Genomic DNA, 20,330 nt, shown 5'->3' with positions numbered 1-20,330 from the left:
TCTATGATACACAGACCTCTGGGACAATCTGCTCAGAGAATCATGGTCCTTCCAGTTGTGGTGCATGGCAGCTTTGAAAAATGTTTGAGGATCTTTAAAAAAAAAATCTGGAATGTCATTCAGGTTCAGAAAGGTTTGTCTACTATGAATTGTATGGATTTATGTCCTATCCTTGAATATTGTTTACTGGGTTTGCGTACGGCCCACCTGAAACCATTATGATGCAAAACATGCTCGCAGTTGGAAATGTGCTAGAGAAACCGAGGGTGATTGTCCAACGTTGGAGAGCCACAAGTTTGTCTTGCTTGATAAAGTGTCATTGCTTCAGTAACACGAAGAGGCATGATTCTTCTGGCCATGCCAGATAAAAGCTGCCATCAGTGAGCGATCCTCCCCAGCAGCTCAGCAGGTTAAAGGAGGAATAGAGATCAGGGAGCTGCTGAGCGTGACTCTGTCCCAGCTCCACACTGTCCTGTCATTTGAAGTTGCCACAAGTATTTGTGCCGTGTGGAAGTCTTGGAACTTTGTCACCAAACTGTTTCCCCTTTTTTTCATTTTTACCCGTATATATGAAAACATCCAGTTGTACAATGAAACAGTGGCTTCAACAGTTTTTAGCCCAGTTACAGAACATGGTGAGATGGCTGATGAATTTGGTGCTTGAACTATTTCTGGTCACATAGCATCCCTACTGAAGAAAATAGACAGACACAGCACCTCTGCTATTGACACTAGTGCCCAGTAGGTAAAGCCTCTGGCTGCTTTGATTTAGAGAGGGGAGCAGGTCTTGACTGTACACAGTTGGTTCCTCATCGTTGCTGATGGGGTTTGAATATAATGTGGGATGAATTTTATGAAAAAAGCAAAACACTCAGTGCAGCCAGAAATCTGAACAATCTTCTGTGAAATCTGCACACAGGAGAGTAAAAGGAAAGCCTTTTCAGTTATAGCGATTCAGTATTGTGATTTGTGATGGAAAGGTATCGTTTCAAGTGGTGCTTATGCTTGAAGTTGTTTGTGGTTTTGTATTGTACAAAATGGCTTTGGTGTGATAGGTTCTTCTTCTAGCTCAGTTTGAATAGCTATGTAATTGTACATGGCGCCCAACTTCTCTCATTCCAATTCATGTGCAAAATACATAAATACAATAACTATGCCGAGATAGGAACACACTGTAATAATGTAATAACATTCCCACTGTATGTATGATAGAATTCAAAATACCATAGGGATTATGCTTCTTAACCATGGGGAGGTAATGTGAACTGTTGGCAGAAATGACTTATTTCATTATTCTGTCCCAAATATACAGAATACTTCAGCGAGAGGGGTCCTTCTTCCCTATCCTTGCCCAATTTTAACTATTTCCCCCAGTTGTTGAAGGATAGGCCTGCAATTTTGCAAAATGACTATTATTTGCTTTTCGCAAGGAATCAACAACTTGAAAGTACAGTGCAAGAAATTGTTGAGGTTTTGCAGCTGCATTCATTTACAATATCTATTCTCTGTCAAAAATCCCACAGAATCCAAAGCATAAAGCTTTAATTTCATTGCTACTTGAATATAAACTGCAAGTCTCTTTGTAAGTGACAAACTCTGGGCATCCTGCTCAATGTCTTGTTTAGTCCAGGGCATTAGTAGTTTTCGCTTAAACCATTTGGAAATTTGAAAGAAACAAAAACATGTCTTGTTGTGTTTACATTCCTGACACATTCTTGCCCTTGATCAACTGCAAAAGGCAGACAATGGAGCAGATCATTTTCCCCAGGCAAGGAAACACAGCATGGATCGACTCAATAACCTGATATTCCCTGTCTACTGAATGTGGCCAATTTAACAGAAGGTCAGTGCCTTTTTTTTTTATTCCAGAGACAATTTGGTGACCTCCCTCTGGAGTCCCAGCAGGACCAGAAGAGACAAACAGAAGCGGTGAGCTAGAAAGTGCTTGTGTTGACATTGCGTTTAGGTCTGGATTCTCAAGGTGAACAGATACCTGGTGTGGGACAGGGGGGCTATTATGCAAACCTGATAGCAACAGCCAGCGGTCGCGTGTTCCTGGATTTGGTTTGCCAGGTATTTTCTGTCATTATTGGCCATCAGCATTTATTTAGGGGTGTCAAGGTGAATATTTAAATTTAAAGATGCAGTATGTGAAAGTGGTGTGTGCATGTGTGTGTTGGATAGAGGGTTGGGGGGGGCTAAGTGAACTGCAATCTTTCTGCAATTAGGTGCTTTTTTATTGTTTCATGGAAATTACTGGTTTGACACACTGCTCTCTTTGAGGAGGGTGGAATTCAGGTTTTATCACTCTTTGCCATCTTAGTTTACTGTGAAGTTGTTCGGTGACATTTCACACTGTTTTGCATTTGCTACTGTACAGATTCGTGTGAAAAGTGGAATTATAGTGTATTGCTGTCAAGTTTTCCACATTATCTTCGTCTTTGTATACACATTGTACGTGCCGACTGTGAAAGCTGATGCTGAAATTCATGTTTAAAAAGGCTGCTAATTTATACCCTTCCTCAAGCCAATAACAGAGTTTTGCCACTGTAGAATATGGTAACTAATAACTCTGTCTGTCTGCATTGCACACCTCAAGGTCAGATGTGAAAATGGCTTCAACTTGCTTGGACTTGAGTCCAGGAAAAGCCGTGAGTATGTGCTCAATATTTTTCTCTCGCTGACAAGAGCTGGCCTTCAGTGTTATTCAGCCCATTGAAAACGATTTCAGGTATGAAAGGAACCATTCCGTATCTGAAAATGTACATTAAATGGTGTCAACAACATCCCAGAGGTCAGAGTAGAGTCCCTGTGGAGACTGAATCTGGCTGCGTTTGAGGAGGCAAGACTCGACACCCCCCTGAGTGGCAGCTCTGTGATGGCTCTCAGTTTCTGTCGTCATGTCCCTGGCAGCTTTGACACAGGTAATATGCATGCAGGCTGACAGTGCCCAGGATGTGCGGCAGAGACGATGATGTACATATCATTTTCCTCCCTGACTGATTGAAGACTGTAATCTGTGCTGGACTTTCTCTCTGATTACACACGTCTCAGGGAGCAAAACAAGGACTCTGAGCTGCCGCTGGGCACTGGGCTCATCCAGGGCTTTCAGCCTTCAAGAGGACTGAAGTCCGCCTTTAAGGTGAGCTCAATTTTCGTCCCATTTACACTATTGTTACAAGTGTCGGATGGAATGCATCTGGTAGATAGTGGTCAAACACTGGCTGTCTGAAGATGACACAGGAACACAGATACATCTGGCTCCCAAGGTCATCCTATTCTCATCTCCAGTACATCCTCAAATGCTCACTGCTCTCTTAAAGACACTCACAAAGAAAGGGAAACAATATCATGAATTTTACATCCCACAGCATTGTGTTCTGGGCTTACAAAATGAAAAATACCTCCTTAAGCTCAACAGGCTAACACTAAACCTGTGCACAGCCAAACAGGCCCAAATATCTTGCTTAAAAAATAATAATAATAATAAATTGCAGATAGGTGCTATTGCAAAGAAACGCGTTCCATTGCTTCCTCAAAGAGTCTGAAGAGATTAATTTCAAGGGCCTTTTCCTTCCATAATGTGTAATGTTTATAAACAGCGCACTCACTCGGTTAACATGCACTTACCTGCCCTTGTAACCTTGCGAGTTACGCTGCTCTTTCTATAAAACCTAAGAGATTTCTCTGTTGACAATAGGTCACTCCTTTACAGAAGGTACCTAGCACATTAGAAGGTTGGTCTCAAGGGAGAAGTAATGGGTTCTGGGCAATTGACCAACCTGCCATGCTTTACTGCACCTGCACTGAGTTAGAGCTGTCATCATTACCACTTCCTCTAACGTTCCCCACAGCAACCCAGACACTCCCACTTGCAGCGATATTTCACTTTGGTAGAACATTTTCACTTTTTATCATGCATCCCTCCATATGGGAGTAAAGGTAGTCTAGCCTAAGATTTGAAGCCGTGGGGTAACCTTTAACAGGCCTTTGGGGTGCACACTAAAAAATAACGGTTCCAAAAGAGGTCCCCTGTTAGGAGGTGGGTGCGATTGTGGCTTGAACTTTTAAAGTCGGAGAACCACGCTTGTAACAAAAGGCTTCTTGAGAATAAAAGGCTGTAAAAGGTGTCATTACCCTTTTTTTCTAGGAGGTTCGGTGTCAGAAAATATGAGGTGATCACCTACTCATTTGACTGACATTTTCTATTTTGGTTGAGTGATTCAGAATTATTCGGTGTGATTGTGCAGTCTGAAAATAATCATTAGGCAATACTGTGAAAGATGCTGTTTGAATGGTTAATCAAAATGGATTGAGAAGGGAACAAGCTTTCTAAGTTTTAGTTAATCAAGACATGGAGTTAGCAAGCACCTATGACTACAATTTCATATTTTATTCTTGTCTTCGGCAAAATTTGATATTGATGGCACCCTGTAAGCAATCCTTATAAAAAATGTTTTCTATATTAAAATGAGTGCAGCTACAGGAATTAAACCTGTGCTGTCACAAGGCCACATGATAAAGATATTTGTAATCCACTCAGCCACCAGGTCACTAATGTCTGGTTAAATCAAAAACATTGAAAGTAGTAATATGGTTAATTAATTAATAGCACAATTCTCAATGTGACTTATGTGCAAAAACATGTTAAATAATCAAATTACTCACTGCACAAAATAATAATGTTAAATGTGATGTTGAGTAAAACCTCATATAATATTCCTTAAAATGTTTCATCACTAATTCTTTAAGAGCTTTAAATACAAATCTGCTTGGTTTCAACAACCCACACAGCAGAGATGTGTGTCACAATATCATCATTATGCAATTCGACTGAGAGATGATAATTGAATTATCACCCAACCCTGTTTGAAAGGACTTATTTAAAGTTTTCTGTTTGTTTGTTTTGGCGTTTCTGCTTTATTGGACAGTGACTGCAGAGAGAGAGAGAGACAGGAAAGGCAGGGCAGAGAGAAGGGGATGCGAGAGAGGGGATGACATGCAGCACAGAGCCCCAGGCCCGACCTGATCCCAGGCCGCTGCGGTAAGGACTACCGTGATGCCCTGAGTATTTGTGCTGTAAGAGTGGGTTAGGTGCCTCTAAACATTCAGATCCATGAGCAAATGTATGCGTTCAGTCCTGTGAATAAACAAATGGAGGGACTATCACATCTGCACATCTGTTTTTCTTCAAAAAAGAGAGAAAGAAAGAAAAGAAACAGATCTTGACAAGATGAGCATCAATTAAAGTGTCTCAAACAGTTTAGGAAGGCACGGGTGAAATCTTATGAGCATCAGCATCATCTTGCTGACTGGAACACTGAGATTTGCACTTAATTGTCATAAGGACTCATGCATTATGCTCCAATTTGAAAGCTAAGATTATTAACGTTCCTGTTAACTCTCCAAATTATTGTGTTGCTGGTGTATTTATGTAAGCTCCCGGGTTCTGCATAACCAGTTGTTCTCAAATAGCTCTCAACCAACCACAGCATCACCATGTCAATTTGTGCATTATGAGGGAAATACATTTTACTACACAAAACCTCTTAAATGAACAAATATCTGAAATTGTCAAGGCTTTGGGCCAACACCAACCAAACCCAGCCTGTAGCAACTTCACTCTGACTTGCAGATGTTTTTCCCTCAGTTTTCACTTCCTCCTCCCACACATGTCTTATATCAGTGTTTTCTTGATCCAAAACGATCAGCTTCGAAAATAAAGGAGAGGAACTTTACATTGTGCCAGAAAAAGGAATGGAAATTACGGGCAGTGTCAGATAATTGAGCTTGTCGTAAGAGACATGTTAATAACAGACGGAGATGCAGAAGACTTGTCACTCCGTACCCTGGGTGACAGACTCTCTCTGCTGTTGATGAGCTGTTTAGAGGGGAAATTGTTCCACGCAAACACCATAGTTATTACAAGCTGGCAAGCTGCTCGCTTGTGTACCCAATTCTGCTTGAACTGACAGAATCCAATTGACCGGCACATATTCATGCACTTTATTTTCTTTATTCTCACCAACAATGCAGATAATTACTGCACCAAGTAAAACTGAAAATAGAATTTTCACCGTGTCCCAGAAAACAATGCCGGAGCTGTCTCAGCAACATGTCTGCTGAAATAGCTTGACTTGTACATCTACTGTACTGCAAGAACACTCGGCTGGCACCATTTACTGAAACCATATTGACAGTTTCTCTCGTTTTTAATTGTACATGTTCTGTCGAAGCAGCTTGTGGAGTTTAATGAGCAGAGGTAGAAATCGAACCTCAGTCCTCGTGATGCAACAGAGGGAAAGAGCACGTTCTGTCAGTCAGGTTCACTGTGTTTCTGTCTGCGGGAAGGTAAGGCCGCGGTGCACATGCACACCGTGGCTCAGCAGAGCACTTTCAGTGTACTCAACTCAGCTGCATTTGGTTTAAGAGTCTTTTCTGGTTTCCCCTGTATCCCCCGGTCGATTAAGACACCAATTAAAGGGGAATTCCACTCATTTAGAGACATTACTCATGCTATTCCTGTGGGCTGAGACATTGCAACCGAGGTCTGTGAACATTAATAATTCCTGCACAGACAGAAATCAGAGAACTTGAACCTTGGGTGTCATCAGTGAGTAAACAGTGGTTAGAAGGCTGACTCTGTGGGCAAATTTATTTACTTAATCTATTTTATTTATTTATGCAGTTATTTGACTTTTAAGTCTCAAATGATACAAACACAAAATGCTCTCTACACTCACTCCTACTCCACCTACTCCTTCTTTTGTAATTACATCCCCATTTGTCACATATATTCATTTTCCAGTGGTAGGTGATGTAAACAAAGCTTATTCTTTGTTGAGCTGTTCTCTGCCATGACAGTTTGCTTTGTCTCTGACAGTGAGGTGCATGTACATTTCAGTAACACAAACTACACTTTAAGGCACTGAAATCACATTCAAAGCCTTATCCGAATTTCCTTTTTTTCCTCCAGTTTAAATTTTTTTTAAATGTGTCAGTCTCTGAATATTTGACTGCCTTACCAATGCATACAATGGTTATTTAACTAATTTTACGTTTTTATCCAAAGTCAGTGTATTGCGACTATAATGGTTCATCATTGGACTTAATTAAGGGCATTTTTCAAAACAAAGGTCAAAACTGCTGAAAGAAAAATACCCCTTTAGATGTTTGTATCATTTGTTGTCATAAAAATACAAAATTGATATTCATGACACTGCATAGTTCAGCTAAGAACAGTGATTAGGAATATATTATTGTTAAAAGAGGTTTTCAGGGATAAGAAAATGTATGTGCACTCCCCACCAGCGTCATAAGTTTCAGTGCAAAATGGGCTTATATATATGTAAAATGACTGAATATCAGTTTAGGTGTGGTTAAAAGGTACATTTATCCTACATTTAATGGTTATGTTCCTGTTATTAATGCCCTTGGGAACCAGCGGGATCAGCAGTGTAGCAAATGTTGCGTTGGCGCCCCAGGCGGGACGGGGGGAAGTGTCTCGCAGGGACCGGGCCACATCTGCTGGGTTCATGTCCCTCGGCCACCCATAAGACAACGCATTAATAAGGACCCTTTACTGAAGTCATGTCAGTGTGTCATGTCTTCTCACAACTTTAACTTTATTGTGAATCCCAGTATGAGGAGGGTGAATGGCTGTCATACTAATGCAGAGGGACACTCTACTGCTGCTGTCCAACAAGTCGTCCGTTATCTGAGGGAAATGTGTCCGTCCAGAGGTGAGGGCGGCTTTGTGCTCTCAACCAGGCCACCTCTCAGCCTTTGTGCCGGTAACAAGCTCAGCTCAGGCTCCAACGAAGCGAGAAATTGTAAACTCTCCGGAGAGGCCCAGTGGAGAGATAAGGGCTTAGTGTTTGCTGGCAATGTGCATGGGGATGAATCTGATATGGCCGAGTCCCACGCCAGAATGGGAGTGATGATACCTCCCCTTCTATGGAGAGTTATGTTTAATCCCCTTTGCCAGTGTATTCACTTGCAAATACTCCTGTCACCATTAATATGTATTAACATCCTTCACACACTGTTCAATACAGATTTATCAGACTCTATTTTTCCTCTTGTGTGCACCATCATCTCTCTGCTGCTCTCGAACCACGGCCTTTTGCTAACAGAATAGGTGTCAGTGTGCCGCCGATATGCAAGCAACACACCTCTGCCTGTAGATACTGCAGGGTGCAATTTAGACTCCATTTGGTTGTATTTGACTAAAGCAGATGAGCCAAATCCCAGCCCAGTTTATTTGTATTGTTTTTTTTTGTTTGTTTCTTTTTTTTGTGTGACCATTTTAAAGACTTCCCCAAAGTAATATTCACTGATGAAATCCAGTTAATGTGTGGCCACAACTTGCTGAACCAAGTAGTATGACATAATTTAAGCATCAGTAAAAAGTGAAGAGCCATTTGTCATATGAATCCTGTTGTGCTTACTTCATCTTTAATAATATGTTTCAAATAAAACTGGGATCTATATATTGAACAATTAGACTCACCACCTTTGATTTTTTTATTATTATTATTTAACTGTGATTTCTTTTTTTTTTTTTTTTTTTTTTTTTTTTTTTTTTTTTTTGGCAATATTGGTATTTGACTCCAAATTGGTATTAATTTCTAGGTAATTCTGAATTATATGGCATTAATCTAACAAGATAAAGCAAGTTAGATGGGATTTATATGAGATTTTGTCTGCATTTGGTGGTCTAATCCACAGAAAGCCCTGAGAAGCTCATTATGGCATGGTGAGGCCCTAAGCCTGTACTGTTTGCATTAAAATAGCCAAGAGCTGTCTGTCAGCTTCCTGGCAGAGCCCAAATCAAGCTGTCAATTACTGGACGTGTTTATGGAAATTACATGTTTGTTAACATGCTGGAAAAATGTGCTCTCGGCTCAAGCAGCATGAGTTCGGAGAAACAATTTCGCTTGGAAATCACCTTTCAAATGGATGAAGGTGATCCTCATCAGATCACAGACACGGGAGGCATTTTAACTCTCACTGTTCTGATATGCATGACAAAAAGCCCAGAAACTGGACATAAAGAGTCAGAGCTAAGAAGCAAAGCAGCACATCATGTCTGCTGCTGTGGATTACATTGTTTTTATTTATTTTAAGTTTGTTTAAGTTGCTACAGACTCAGCTTTTGCTGTTGTCCGCCATCTCGGCCATTTTTAAAGATGCAGAACAACAGATTTGGCAGCTAGTACTGCAGGACAGCAGAGGCCTAGCTGAGAGTCTAATTCCTACATCTATGACTGCACACGTAAATAAATAAATACATCAAAACACATTTTATCAAATTTTAAAAGAGGAAGAATTATCCACTAGGGGGAGCACCACACTCCCACTTTTCTTCTTTTTCTCTGATTGCAATATGTCACATAAATAATTTATGCACTATATACATATTTTTAAAATGTTGATGTCTTGCAGTATAATATGGCCTGCTCACCATTTTCATCTGCTACTTTAATGAGCAGCATTATTTTAACCACATTAATTCAGAATGCAGTGTGAGAAATGAAGCTCTGCCTGCCATCCACCATAATGTCTCCAATGAGATGTTTATGTCAATTTCCCCGTTGATTTTCTCTCATATATAGAGGCCTGGATATCAGCCTCCAAATGATCACGAAATTGAGCCAATCGACATGCATGTCTCAGATGTCTGGTCGAGCTCATCTTAGACAAGGTAATTTTGTCGGAGCAATTACCTTTGTAATGTATTCCAAAGTCAGGGCATTTTCTGCTGCTTAGGTGAGCCGCTGACAGCATGTTTTGATTTTTAAGCAATTGTGCTTTTCACTTGGAGATCATGCTAAGGTCTGTATTTCTCCCTATGTAACAACCACCCCCACCCCACCCCACACCCCTCCATGATTCCCTTATTTCACATAAACCCTGCAGAAGAGCATACCTAATTGCCTTATGCAGACCTGCAGCTATATTGAAAAGCTATTGCGATTTGTAGGCTTTGACAAAGCTGTAAGTACGGGTGGGTGGGTGTGTGGCGGGGGTGTTTATGAAGAAGAAACTCCTACTGTAAGACATACCCATTCCCAGTGGACCCGAATCACCTGTCAGCGATGATGACAATGCCCTGGAGAACGTCACTGTGCAGTGAAACTGTCATCACACAATTACTCTCACCATTACTGGCCCTACATCTCCATGTAATGGCTGTGACACACTTTACAATTCAGATTGTATTCTCAGTCATTGGCACTTAAATGCTGCACTCTGTTTTATGAAAAGATAAAGATCTCTGTAATCTGCCAGAGCTCAGCCATCCCTTGAAAGCTTGTCAGGCGGCATTTTGTCGCTCACTAAAAGTTGTCAAACCCTGCAGCATCCCCCTTTGTTGGGCTGGTGAAAGTGTTTATTTTTTTATTTTTTATTTTTCTGAGTGCACTATTGTGTGCCTGTTGATGTGTGCTTGCCTATAGTAGAGAGTCAGACTGTGTTGGGCCAGTTATCTACTTCAATCATCACATAAAGTGGAACAAGAGGAACTGAGTATGTGCTATATTGTGTACAGTGTAGTACAGAACAGAATGGAGCAGGAGGAAATCTCTTATTCAGAGATGCAGTTATCAGATGTGGAATTTGCTGTCTAAAAAAGCTTTCCATGCACAGATTGAGCTGTTCAGTATACTACAAGTCTAAATTCAACCTTTTGCTCTTGATGGTCGCCACAGAAGTTATAGTTGTCACCAGGTCTGGGGACAGTCCTTGTCATGTAGACGTTGCTTTGTGTGCATCGATACCACAAAACCACAAACACCATCCTGCCAGCCTGTGTGCGATAGCAGATTGAGTTTAACAAGCCAGATGGGTTGTAATTGTCTGATCAATCCAATGTTTGTGGGCTTTTATGCCTTTTATTATGGTTTGTTTTCCTTACGTGTAATTTCCCCTGCTGATTTGCCTTCCCTTGGGGAGGGTCTGGGTCCAAAACACTTCTCTGTCTGTCCAGCACTGGTTGTATCACGGCCCAGAGTCAAATCGTGTGTCTTCTAATCTGCGCAGGACCTCCTGTGAAAGTGACTGAAGCGGCATCACTGTCCATGCCTGTCAGCCATGCTGCTGCAGCTTTAGTGCCCACCTTTTAGAGCTGCACTGTCTGGCACAGTGCTATACGACTAATATTGCCCCACTCCCTTGTCTGCAGTAGTTAATAGGAGCAATAGGAGCTGTTTTTTAGTTCAAAATGAGTTTAGATGTTTCAAAACATCATTTGCTTTGACTAAACTGTCCTGTTATAGTGCTCCCTTACGAGCTTTTTATAACTTGCTGTGATTGACCTTTGCTTTTCCATGCGGGTTTCCACTTTACATTAAGATATTTGTGTCCTTGAATCATAAAGTTGTTGTTTTCATGGCAGATGAATTCTTACCACATGATGAGAGAATGAGATTTAAAAAAAAAAATTAAAAATACAGAAAGGCAGTCCTCCTTACATGAGACAGACAGTTGTGTCTGTCTCAGAACTTCACCCAGGGTCTTACAATCTTGCAAGCATTGTATTTGTCTAGCCATCTGTAGCAGCAGGCCACCCTTTTCAGTCATAACTAAAGTGTTGTTCCCCTTATGGACGTGCAGAGGTTAATTCTTCACTTTTGGACCCCATGGACTGGCTTTGTTACTTCTCCTTTTGTCGCAGTAATTGAGACCCTTAACAGCATTTTTGTTTCTTTTCTTTGGTATATAATGTGCTGGTTAGATCCTCAACATGCTCAATCACAAAAAGCTAATCTGACTATATTGTTTGACAAGTGTGTTCCGTACAGCTTGATGCGGGTGAGATGTAATCTAAGAACAATTATGCCAATTCCTGAGAACAGTATGTGGCAGGTAAGAACCATTTTATATTTCCACAGGTTAAATGTAATGGCCACTTCAGTGTTTGTAGAGAGTTTTTTTTTTTCTTTTTTGTTTGCTTTTGCTAATTCAAACCTGTTCATTTTAAACTAACTTTTCTCGACTAAAGGGAAAGGATAAAGAAATATGTGCATCGCTTTTCTGCAGAGAATGTATAATAGCGTATAAATTGTCTACCTTCATCACTTCAACACCTCTTAAGGTTTAACTCTGCCCTTTTTCCATTTCAATTTTCCTACTTCTTTAAAAAGCTGGTGGATCCAGTGTGTGACTGTCTCACGTCTGAAATGTGGATGGAGTCATTTTCACATAGCGTGAGGACTTAATTCTAATTCTGCAGCACATCAGGTACCTAATCTTAAAAAATGGAAGGTAAAAGACCCTGAAGGTGCACTGGCATTTTGGGGGAAGTGAAGTAAAAGACCTCAAGGTTGCAGAGGACTGAAACCCATCCGAGCCACGTCTTTTAAGCCCCTGCTGGACTTTTATCACTCCTGATATTTGTTCTCAATGGAAAATTAACAGCCTTCCTTGTGCCATTCAGTTTCCTTTCTGAAGACAAGGCTTAAATTTTGTCTAACTGCCTGAATTTACTACTATTCTATTTTTCACACGACAGAATCAATACCAGGACTGAAGTAGAGAGGATAAAAATTTATGGTATCTTGCAATTTAATGGTTGAAAAGATGCAATTTGAAAGATCATAAATTGTGAAGGAGCTCATGCTTCATTGCCCTTGATTCAGTGCTTGCTGTTAGAACTTGATTTGCGAGTGTCTGCAAAGTGTGATTAACGAGGCGATCAATGTGCGCTGCAGCACACTATGGTACTCCTAATGCTCTTCATTAGAATAAATAAAATAAATTGACTGCAGCTCTATGAAAACTCTGTAATGGTTAAAAATCAAAGAACGTCATCCCCCAGCCACGATTTAAATTCTCTCAGCCTGCATCCACCTTGATCACATTATCCTGACAGCCTTGTCCCCAAACCTGCAGGGGCCCTGAGACAAGCTTGGAGTGAGGGAAGTAGAAGGAAGTGGTGTGTCGGCGGGGGCCAGAGGGTATTGCTTAGTTGACTGGTAATCATAAATCGGAGGGCTTTTGTACTGAAAATGTTGGGGGGAATGCAGTTTATGGAGTATTAATGCATGAAATAGCATTTCAAGCTGATAAACGGTTTGCAGAAGGGTCAGTCTGTGCAGATTGCTCTTCCCCGACTCTTGTTTTTCATGAAGGCATATTGTTTGTAATAACATTTACCAGGAGAATTTATTCCAGTTCATCTCATGTTTTCACCAGAGACAGTGTGGTGCAGCTATTCAGTCTGTTGTGGAGAGAGGTATTGTGTCCTAAAAGATGCCCATGTTCACTTCTTTTGCCTGGCTCCTTTTGACTATTGTCTTTTTAGATTCACTTCACAAAGTGGAATTGGCTGACCGCAATATGATGTGTTATGCAGCTGCTTAACTTAGGCACTCAAATGATTTTTTTGCTCCCATATGGCTGTTAAAATCAATTTACTATAAGTAACTGGGCAACAAAACACATTCCTAAATGAGTAGCTATTGATATTTCCATCTTTCTCCATTAAAAGCAAAGTATTGACGCAAAGGTTTATGTTGTGTTGTCTCTTTGTCTTCACTATTATTGAGAGAATATAAAGCATGAAGTTACAGATCCATGAATGCATAATACAGATGATGCACGGCAATCATTTGTCTCAACTAAAGTAAATATCACATTCATAACATCATAACACCTGGGAGAAAATATGAATGCTTTGTACTTGTAATGTACTGTAAACGTCCAAATTGAATATAAATGTAAATACTCTAGTTTTATGTATGTATATCGTTTATGGAAAGTGCATTAAAAATCGATCTATCTATCTATCTACAGTATCTATCCATCTTGGGTTTATTCCGTGTTTGACATCAAGCTTTTGGCTGATGTGATTCATAGACTTGCACAGTGAGGAGAAATTCATATTTCATGGCACTTTGTGTGAAAGCCCAGGGTGTAGCTCCTTACGAGGAGACGTGGCAGTGTGAGGAGGATGATAGGTGCCAGAGCAGGAGAGGGAGACTGCATGGTGACCAGCGTCCCTCTCTGCTCCGTCTTTGAGACACCTTTGTGGTGCTACAGTGGGGTGAATCACCTCTCCTCCTGCTCAGCCCAACCTTTATTAGCTCTCTGCCCATTAAACCTGACCTGAGTGCTCATTCTGCATGGAGACACTTAATTGCATGCTGCTGTGGTGCTAGTCCTCCAATGGGTAACTAATAAGTGCCAGCTCCTAAGGTGACTATGCATGAACTGCATATGAACTGCAAAACTTTCCTTATCCCTACACCCTCACCCCCGTTCTGCTCATTATTTTAATCACCTTAGAAATTATGCTCTCTGAATTAAACACATGTATGTGTGATCTGAAAATATTAGGCTTGTGTAACTTTACAAATATGAATTAAAGATGAAACTGTTCCTTCTTCGCAAATTATTCCATTAAGTACATGTTAAATGGTTTACAAATAATCAGTAATTACTTAATTTAAATTTAATCTAAAATTGATGAATCTTCGTGTGCAGTGCAATCACCCTTTGGGGAAGCTGTTAGAAGTGGTGTCTGTCAAAAGTAAAATTTTAAACAGGCAACATGTCAGGTAATTGTGCTCTAGCCCAAAGCAGAAATGCATTCAGGTGTGTTTTTTTGGAGACAAATCCACATGATGAAAAGGACATGTCCTATATCATGGTCCCGTTTAGCTCAGTAGCAATAGCATGGCATGGTTAGTGTTTCAATTCATGCTGAGTCCATCCAGCATACTGTGATTAAAATGTCCACCAAATCACATAGGTTCAGACATTGTTCAGCTCAAACAGTTCAAAAGGACTCAATAAAAGATGACACAAAAGGTCTGAGCACACAGTTTCCAAACATTTGTCCATCCTTATAAACCCTTTGAGGATCTTGCTGAACCTTACCAAGTCCAATTGCTGCCACAAAGTTAACAAGAAAGGATAAAGAACAAAGAGAGGCCAATGATGACAAATATAAAGTTCTGTCCATTTCTTTAGTTAGCGCTCCAGCTCCCTATGGCCGTGTTACACAGACACAAACAAACTCGTTTTTAACTTGCTGTGTTACACATGTAATGTTTATATTGTTTTCATAGCTGTTGAAGGAGCCCTGTTGTAGAAATTCAAAATGCTCTCTGTTCATAGATATATATAGAGACATTTTAAAAATTGATTTAATATATGTGTTTACATCTAAAGTTATGAAAATTCTGTCCTTTTTTGACAGGATGGTCTGGACTAATTCCAATCAAAACTTAGTCCTAGAATTTGTTCAGTAAATTTTAGTTAAATTGTTTAAATTTTTGTTTACTGATCAGCATTCATTTGCAAAATATTACAAGGAATATCACTCTTAGTATGAGCTGAATAATGAAAACTGTATGGTGTTGAATTTTTACATCAGGAAGCCACGTGTTTTGTTTTTTTTTTTCCCCCAAAGCAACGACAAAATTGCATTTGATCCAAAAGAGTTTAAAACAAAATGTGATCTTGTTTGATTGAAAACCCTGCCATGAATATATTTTTCAGATCATGAAACGGGCCTCTATATATTTTATTTTTTGTAAGCCGAGCTTCATTTGGGACCCCACAAACATTTGATGTTTGCTAGCTGACTGCTTATGAACAGCAGTGACTGTTTTAATTTTCTCTTTAGCAGGACACAAATGCATATAAGCCTTGTTAATGGCGGGCAGCCTGCAGGGATATTGAGCGACTGGTCAGTTTGTGCAGGGTGTTTTGCTCTCTGGGGACTGGTTAAGCTGTCCATGGTGGGAGTTCTCTATTTTGTCCCGTGTTTGCCTGTGGTTTCCTCAGCATCTGTGGGTCAAACCGCAGACATGGTGGCCACTGATATATTCCATTAGAGAGTACTGGATACCCTAAAGTAATTACTGTAGCATCTTGAATTTTTGTGTTTTTTTGTTCTCTTGATGATTTCCCTGGGTATCTCTTTTCAAACAGAGGACAATGTGTACAATCATTTCTATATTTTTGTTTTCCATCATCAGCCAGAATACTGCTAATAAGCCAGTGCCTATGCATAAAGGCTTTTCCTAAAGGTTAACTGTAACTGAGCACAGCCGAATGGCAAGGTCAGTGCTAAAAACAAAACAGATCAAGTTTTTTGTTTTGAAATTGTTTTTAGAGTGAGATTCATGTTGCATGGCATGTGTCCAGCGCTGGAAGGACTAATGGACAGCACGATCTATTTCCAAAAAATTGCTTCAAGATCAAATTGCTCAAATCAGATGAACAGATGTTGGCTGGACGTGGAACACATTGTAATGTTTCAATACCTCGAGTCGTAATTTTGTCTGTATTTCTGGGTTTACTTTTCCTTTTAAAACCATTTGTCATATGGACACGCAGCTCAGTGTGAGGTACAGCAAACTGGAAAACAATTTTATCTGCTTCTCTTTATGGCTGTTGGGGTCAAGAATTTATCAACTCGCACTATTTTCAAGCGAGCTGACTGTGTTGAAAGAAAGCCAGATAGGTTAGAGTCAACGCAGAGCATAAATCTCACAGAGGCAGGAAAGAGGTGTTTATTTCTGGTCTATGAGTGAGTTAAGAGGTGTAGCATTTGCAGAGAATGACCAGACCAACACTGGGCACTGGCAGTTATTCTGACACATTTTAATAAAAACATTTTTCTTTAGCAAGTAGTTCTTTTTGTGCTTGATCAAATGAACAGGAATAACCTCAAGCATTATTTACAGCCACTTCCGAGCATCAATTTATATTGTTAACATGTAAAAAAAAAAAAAAAAATGTTAGGATTCAGTCTTTATTTCCAAAGAGTTTGTCCGTAATTCACAAGCGTAATTCACAGCTGTAATACAATGCACTGTAGTTTTAGCACCAAGCTGCACTACATATTAATATCGGTCCATTGTATTTCCTGTTCACCTTAATGCCTGCTACGTCTTGCAGCTCAACGGTGTCTTTATAAACCCAGCATGCTGCAGACCCCCGCCGTTCTCCTTCACACTGAGGACAGAGGCAGTTCGAGCCACACCTGATTACTTTCTGCTACATCGCATAAGAAGAAAGAGGGATGAATATCGATGTGCAATATAATCGCTTAAAAACTTTAACAACACACTCCTCATCATGTTGAAGTGTAAGGAGCCAGGAGGGGGCACAGGTCAGCAGAGCTGTGAATAGGCCTCATCAGTGAGGGTGAGGGTTCAGATCCTCATATTAGTTATACTGGAGTCACCCTCCCCAACCTAAGGCAAATAAGCCGCTTAACGCAATTATTTGCAATCATCAAATGTGGTATTCATTATAAAAAGATTTTTTTACAGCTACATAATTTCCTATTGTTCATGGGAAAAAGCCAAACAAAAGAGCATTTTAAGTGTTATTGTAGAGAGAAGGGCATCCATTTAAGACTCTTTTAAAGTCTGATTAAACTTTCAAATCATGAGCTGAAATTGAGTCTTATTATGCACTGACCCTTGCTGAGAGAGAAAATGGCAGGCTTCTCGAGCACATTTTCTGTTAGGCTGATTTGTAAATATAAGCTTTTGAAATACAGCACAGTAATCTGTCATGAATATTTCAACTTGTTCCATCTCGTGTTGCTGTTGTAATCCTTTGACTTTGTTTATTAACCTTATCAGGACAGTATCTGCCGCCTGGAACCTATAGATGTGAAAACACAAGAGGGGAACTGTCTATGATAATCTGATCCCTGAAGGATACAGACAGAGCAGCACCATAGACAGAGAGAGCAGATGAATGATTATTCCAAACTTCCCCTCAAACCTCCCCTACTGTTTATCTGTACATCTGTGTTTGTTTGATTACGGTTTCAAGAACAGAACCCGCACTCTTTAGCCTCCTATCTGTTTGGGGCTTAATGTGCTATTTGGTAATGCAAACCAAATATCTGACTAATTAGCAATTCCCTCACGTTGCTATACGTTTTTTCGCTCTGCATATTTCTGCCTTCCAGATAGTAATGCAATTAAGCACAACATTTTTTTTTTCTCCATGAAATTGCTTAAGTAGATGTAATTAGGGAGTGGATGTTTTGATGAGGAGAACAGAACTTATGGAATATATCCATAAACCTTCACACTGTAGAATGGAAGCTATAGAAAGTATCATCTTATAGCTTTCTGATGTCTGCATGGCATTTATCTGCGCAGTGTGCCTCATGTCCAACAGCAGGAGGAACTCTCAAATATTGACACAAATATTTTGGATGTTTTTTTTTTTTTTTTAAATAACGGCTACCTCCGCACACAGCCCTGCATATCTCTCCTAAATCCTAATGTGCATTCAGAAGTTGGTGATTGTATGAATGGCACTATTTTCTATTGTGCCATTGAAGTTATTGAGAAAACCCTTCATTTTGGGAGGAAGCAATTCACAGAGGCAGTTCAAGCAGTCCCTATCCCCATTAAATTCCACAGTTAATACTGAGGTGAGAGTTTGGGAACTTGCGGCGGCATGCGCATCTGTGTGAAAACTGGTTGCAGCATGATGCGTCACAATCGCCCACGATCAGTTACAATGGAAATAAATAATTCATGCTGGAGGAAATGAGTCTAATTAGCAGGCAGTTTGGGTCCTTTGATAAAGCTGAGGACTAATTCTATGAAGGGCAGGAAGCTCTGTCATCAGTCAGCCCTGAACAGATTAGCATCTATTATGAATGAGGGACGAGCACCCTGGTGAAACCAAGTGTGTCCTAGAGACAAACTTAATAACTCCTGCAATGGGACAAACTTCCCCTACCCTCCACCTCACCCCCCCACACACACATACTCCCTCTCTCCTCTCCCTCTCTCTCTCTCTCTGTCATCACTCCCATCCCGCAGGCCTATTGTGTGCAGGTAGAAGCACGCTGCTGCAATGGAGCGTCTCGCCCCTCCGTCCATCACTCTGACAGCTGTGGAAATACATTCGACATGCAGCATTTAAGAGCATCCACAAGCGTTCAGCACTGCACTCCAGCACAAAGGAAACCTATAACTCAAGCACTGCCCCAGAGGGCAACCCAGTGCCCGTTTCCCAAGTTCTGGCAGCATATTCCCATGTATTAAAGTTTATTGAGGGGATGTTATTTTTCTTATTCAGCATTTTCTTTCGTCATGGGACTTGTTTAAACAATGCCAGGGAATTTAATACGATAAAGAGATGCTCATCAGCGAGGTGTGATGTAGATGTGAAACTTGTGGAGCCGAGTGATGTCACATTTCTTTTTCTCTTATGAGAGCAACACAATGAGGGCCAATTAGAACTGAGTGTGGAGCCGTGGTGACAAGCAAAGGCCCCGGTATCAGGGGGACATGGGTGGGCGGAGTGGGCCTGTCAAGAGTACAGAGAAAAAGATAACAATAAATAGCTAATAATGACACTTAATGAGCTTGATTAAGTTGATTTGTTATGGAAAAATGCGGCAAATACTGGATGTAGGCGATGTAATGAGAGATTGATTTTAATAGATAGGAAATTCTGTTGGGGCTTTGCTGCACAATGGGGCTGCAGGGGAAAATAGTGCAAGGTACAAAGGGATGCTAAATGGATTCTCACCGGACATATTTTAGATAATTAGATAAATTTCACAATACCATGCCACGTTCAGCCAAGCACGGGGTGAACATGGTCTGATTCTCGCCATACTTGTGATGCACAGTGGATTTCATATCATATTTTCAGGATACGGCTGGGCTCATATTTTTGAACTCACATTTTTTTCCTACAGGGAACAAGTGCAATATGTTTATACAGTATATGAATGTCGTTAAATGCTATTATGGGAGCAGTAATGACTGCCAGATAATTATCCCTCCCACTCAGACTTGAAGGCTGCTGAATTTCTCTCATTTCATAACATAATTGTCTATGATTGAATTGGAGATTTTACATACTTTTCTGTTCTTATAAGCTCCGTTGGCTTTCCACAGTGATGGTGGGAAGTTATCACAAACGCTACAAGTTCCCAAATGGCCCTGTAAACAAAATGCCATAGTGAACAAAGTTTCCCAGGCTTTGAATACGCCTCTCCCAATTTTCCTTCGAAAGCGACAGAAAAGTCAGATGAAGGGAAGTTTAATTAAGTAAGAACCTGTTGAGGAAGATTTCCAATCATGGTCTTCAGAATGAGTGCATTCAGCGTATTCATCTCCAGGCGATATGCTCTCTCTTTATCCAAGTGTGCGCTGGAGTTCTCTAGAGGGACCCCAGTTAATTGAATACATTAAAGGAGAGCGCCGGGGGCTTTATTTATTTTTCTACTTTACTCAGACTTGTTTAAAGGAGACCAACTGCTGATGTTTGGCCCCTTCCAGAGTTTAAATGGTCTCAACACTGGGAATGGCACGCAGGAGTAG

This window comes from Myripristis murdjan, chromosome 21, assembly GCF_902150065.1.
Source record: "Myripristis murdjan chromosome 21, fMyrMur1.1, whole genome shotgun sequence".
NCBI classification, from domain to species: domain Eukaryota; kingdom Metazoa; phylum Chordata; class Actinopteri; order Holocentriformes; family Holocentridae; genus Myripristis; species Myripristis murdjan.
The sequence above is the reverse complement of the archived record's forward strand: the minus strand, read 5'-3'. Positions refer to the sequence as shown.